The sequence below is a fragment of the Triticum aestivum genome, chromosome 6B, assembly GCF_018294505.1.
Source record: "Triticum aestivum cultivar Chinese Spring chromosome 6B, IWGSC CS RefSeq v2.1, whole genome shotgun sequence".
Taxonomy (NCBI): Eukaryota; Viridiplantae; Streptophyta; class Magnoliopsida; order Poales; family Poaceae; genus Triticum; species Triticum aestivum.
Window position 1 is genome coordinate 729,214,809 of NC_057810.1, and position 5,282 is coordinate 729,220,090.

General features: G+C 40.3%; 1 long non-coding RNA gene across 1 annotated transcript; it reads right to left on the minus strand.

Annotated features, from left to right (window-relative positions):
• Positions 1–1,317: 1,317 nt before the first annotated feature.
• On the minus strand, positions 1,318–4,672 carry LOC123135271 (uncharacterized). Its single transcript, XR_006465897.1, has 5 exons — positions 4,236–4,672; positions 3,939–4,030; positions 3,445–3,593; positions 2,289–2,400; positions 1,318–1,516 (listed from the first exon to the last, which is right to left on the minus strand). It is a non-coding gene; the product is annotated as an uncharacterized lncRNA (long non-coding RNA).
• Positions 4,673–5,282: the final 610 nt, after the last annotated feature.

A 5,282-nucleotide genomic window follows, 5' to 3' on the forward strand; every position in this document is an offset into this window, starting at 1 on the left:
CACGGAGGGCTTCTACATCAACACCATTACCTCTCCGATGAAGCGTGAGTAGTTTACCACAGACATTCGGGTCCACGGTTATTAGCTAGATGGCTTCTTCTCTCTTTTTGATTCCCAATACCACATTCTCCTCGATGTTCTTGGAGATCAATTCGATGTAATACTCTTTTGTGGTGTGTTTGCCGAGATCCGGTGAATTGTGGATTTATGAACAAGATTACCTATGAATATTATTTGGTTCTTCTCTGAATTCTTATATGCATGATTTGATATCTTCGCAAGTCTCTTCGAATTATCGGTTTAGTTTGGCCTACTAGATTGATCTTTTTTGCAATGGGAGAAGTGCTTAGTTTTGGGTTCAATCTTGTGGTGTCCTTTCCCAGTGATAGTAGGGGCAGCAAGGCACGTATTGTATTGTTGCCATCGAGGATAACAAGATGGGGTTTTCATCATATTGCTTGAGTTAATTCCTCTACATCATGTCATCTTGCTTAATGCATTACTCCATTCTTTATGAACGTAATACTCTAGATGTATACTGGATAGCGGTCGATGTGTGGAGTAATAGTAGTAGATGCAGGCAGGAGTCGGTCTACTTGACACGGACGTGATGCCTATGTTCATAATCATTGCCTTAGATGTCATCATAATTATGCGCTTTTTTATCAATTGCTCGGCAGTAATTTGTTCACCCACCATAATATATGCTATCTCGAGAAAAGCCACTATTGAAACCTATGTCCCCCGGGTCTCTTTTCCATATTATTGAATCTCGTCTACATCTTTCTAGTTTCACTACAAGAAATCTATTAATACATGACGAATCTAGTCCGTCACGAATCAATGGAAAACTGTCATGGGAGCCCTGACATGACAAACCTGAAATCCGTCATGTATATCGCGTCATAATTTGACATCATAGTTTCCTTGACGGTTCTTGACCGTCATGGATCTGCACCAGGCCCGCCCAAGCCCAAAATCTGTGATGAGAACAATCCGTCATGGACTGACGCCATGTAGGATTTTGATTGCCAATTCGAATGACATGTATGCCTACATGGATACTATTTTCCGTCACTAAAATCGTCATCAATTTGGGCACAATTTAAATTTGGTTAAGCACATTAGCCCATTCATTTCTGCCTCATTAGCTGCCTATTTTGACAAAGCATGTTTTTAGCATAATGCGTCTCACAAATCCAAATGCCTATTTTGGCCCAAGAGGAAGCATATGGAAAGTGTCAGAACATTACATAATTGATCCAGTTTGCAGCCATTCGTATGTAAATACAACATTGCAGTTTATAAAATCATCTATGAAATGATAACTTACAACATAGATTGACAAATATATCACAAAACAAGGTTAGGAACCAGTACAATCCATTTTACATCAACATAACATATAAACTATTGAGGTTGTTATTCATGTTCTTGCCATCGGTCCTCCTGTGGCAACTATCATGTCGTGGCTGATTGTGATGGCTGCACCAAGTAGCTTGCTACATAATCTTACCTGGCATATTTACAAGAACCGTGTTAGATATTTGTACATATGAATAGATCATAGAAATAAGAGAATTACAACAAAAATAAAAATAAACCATATGCTGTCCAAAATTCTTAAATCTTGCAGTGCCTACGAATGAGAATAACATTGATCTAAACTAAGGAAGATTAACAAGTCAAATATACATAACCTCACTCACACAAACATGTACACCAAGTTTGCGCATAACTAAATTTATTAATTGAACTTTCACTTGATTGTAAAAGAATGATTGGTAAAGGAAGCAATTCATAAAGAAGTATGCCATCATATATGCATTGTCAAAAAATAGCATGCTTCACACATTCTGGCATGCAATAACTAGTTCAAATATGCAAATAACCTCACTATCAAGTACAAAGAATTGCAATTTGTTCATAAAACAAAAATATGAAAAAGCCAAAATAGGCACTTGAGGACGAATCAATCGAGTTCAGAGGTATATTAATATGTGAGAGATGATTCATCATCACTGCATGTATATTAATAGTGCAAGCATGTATATGCATCAGCAGCAAAACAACATATGCTAAGACGTGTGTTGTTCTAATGTCATACTGCATGCATGATAAAAAAAGTTATAGTGCAGACACCTAGTGCTATACAAATTCAGTTTCCTAGCAGCAAGGATGCCAGGAAGCACATGGTATACAGATTAATTGACCTTCAATTTCAGGCCAACAACATCATTTAGAGTGCACTTATGAAACAGGGGTGTTCAGATTCACGACTTGCTAACCTGGCTGGACTTGGACGCTTCCATCAACTGCCTATCATCTCGGCATATTTGCTGGTTCACACTGGCAGCCAACAATCGACATCACCGTCATACATTTACTTCTCTGCTATACCTATCAAATCAAACACTAAAAAATTACTAAGTGAAACAAGCTACGCTATGCATATTAACCAAGAAAATTACCATAGCTGAACAACTAAAATATATATGTATAAGTGATATGCATATTAACCCAGAAAATTATGAACTACAAAATACTTCCTTCAATTTCCCTCACAGTCCAGGACACAAAAGAACAAACAAGAGGTGCAACAGCTCATGCAAGAAAAAATAGAATTCCTACTTGCTAAATTACTCCATTCTTCAGGCCCATGCAAGCTAGTAGTCTACATGAAACAGTGTATGGTTCAGCCACAAGCTCACAACAGAGGAGATAGGCAGAGGTACGAGTGCTTAACTATATAGAACCTATAAAGCCTCAAGTTGACGCATAAGTGATAGTAACAAAACACACATCACAGAACTTTAAGTACGGCAGCAAGAACAGTTAAGGCCATATAAATACACCAAAAAATGGCATCACTAACTAACAATACCCACAACACTGAGCCGCTGCGCATCGACCCGGTCAGCAAAAACTTCAAATGTTCATGTGTCAACAAGTTACAAATGAAACTCAAAGTTTATGCTGCCAGTTAATCTTAAAGCACTGACAATAGTAAACAATAATCATCTAGAGTACTAGCTGCATCATAAATAAAAATTATGGTTATATGCAGAACCAATTTGTTAACTGAACATGTCATATTCAGAGCATAATTAGTAAACATCAGATACATGCAGGCTAAGCACACAGTATGCTTCAGAAATTATGGGAGACCAAAGCAACATAAATACGAAGGAGCTTTAACTTCAGGAATAACAGGACATGATAGAGGATTGCATGATAACACCCTAATATACATCAGAACTGGTTTAGAAGTCTTCACGAGAGCACCAATTCAGTATCATAACATCAGTATAAAATAACCACTTGTGCCTATTATTGATAAAAGGAAAGGAAATCACATTTATGCAGCCAAGAATATGTTGTGCAGTAATGCATATAGAGGACCAAACTCATCCCAGCAATCTGATACAACACTATGATAGTTACCTAGCAGGCTTCATTTTCGAAACTATCCTCCTGGTGATAGTGATAGTAGCTATATCGAAAAGGATCTCAAATCAGCTGTAAATGCCCATATCCATTGGGACAACATATGTACTAGATCAGGCACTGCACTGTACATTGCAAGGAGCTGCCTACAATACATAAAAGTTATATAAGTTTACATTCAAAAGCCGTCTAACTAGTGAAGTCGCGAGGCTGTGTAAAATAAAATTTTGTTGTATATATGGGTTATGTGACGGGTTTTTTTACTTTTTGTTGTGATTGATGGTGCAGACGTGTACTGAGAAATTCAAGTCATGTGTTCTTGTCATGATTCAGTTTAGAATAATGCCAAGATGCGGCTAAAAAATTTAGAAGTTTATGCAATGTTCAGCTTCTCTAATGAGAAATGCATGCTTTGTGATGCCAACAGAAGAAATTGTTAAGCAAAAAATGTAGAGTGTAGTTAAGCAAAGCCGGGTGAGGGAGAGTACTACCCCTGTGCATGACTTTGTCATGAGATATTTAGTTCCTATAACAGGAATTGTGTAGGAGAGGAAATGGCTCTCGTGGATAGCTTCAGCAATACCTGAAATCAATAAGAGATGGTTAAGAACCTGCACGTTTAATTCACATTACTGGATTTCTTGCTCTTCGTACTAACAACCAGCAGTATTTCCATCCAGTGAAGATTGAAGTTGCAGCAATGGACAAATCCGAGAGCCAACATCCAGCAATGGAATCCAAACAAAAGTACAAATCTGGACAGCAATCGATTTTCGAGCTGCACTCACCAGTTGAAATCGATGCGGCCGGTGCATCATCCTGCATGAAGGACACGTCCGTGTTCCCCTCAGATTTGCCACTAACCATTCAAGGAGAAGCACGCGTGTGTGTCTCAGCCACTGGATGGAGCTGGATCCGTGCCCGCCGCCGGCATCAGGGGGTTCCAAACCCGGCAGTCGGCCCCGCCGCCACCATGGCCGCATCATCTCGAGATGCAGGACTGAGCCGCCGCAGCTCGAGGGCGCGATCTGCATGAGAAGGGGCATGGAGTGAGGTAGACGGGGAGGGGTCTGGTGTGGGCTGGATGGGAGGGGCCTGGCGCATGGTGGTTCAATGCCGGCGCCGCCGGCGGCGACATGGAGAGACGCGAGGAGGGAAGGTGGAGTGGCGGCGGCGGCTGATGGTTGGTATGGGAGGAGACGAGAAAAGGGCGATTAGGGTTAGGCGGTGTGGACTCTGTAGTTAAATGGGCTGGCTCGAAAGTTTTCACTCCCCGCGCTCGGGACTTAAAATTGCCCTTCTCGCGCGCGCTGTGTTCGTTTTACTCTTCACTTTTTTCTCCTATTGAGTATTGCATTTGACTGACATGTAGGCCAATCAAAATAGCACGCACAGCAGGAACCTCCCGTGACGGTCCGAATGGTGTATAATGAAAAAAAAGTTAGGCCCGACTAGTCCCATCTCATTAATCCATGACGGTTTTCGTGACGGTCCTTCAACGTCCATCATAATGGGGTTATTGTCTTGTGGCCCATTCGCATCTTGCAGATCCATGACGGTTGCCGTGACGGTTCGGGAGAACGTCATGAGAAATCCGTCACGGATTAACAGATTTCTTGTAGTGTTTCCAATCTACTATTTTGCAATCTTTACTTTCCAATCTATATACCCAAAAATGCCAAAAATATTTACTTTACCGTTTATCTATCTCTATCAGATCTTTGCAAGAGATGTGAATTGGATGTCACAAATACCGATAAATGAAATGTTATATTTATGCATTTCATGCAAAATAGAAATATTACTTGTATTTAACCTTGTCTGCTAAGAGCATG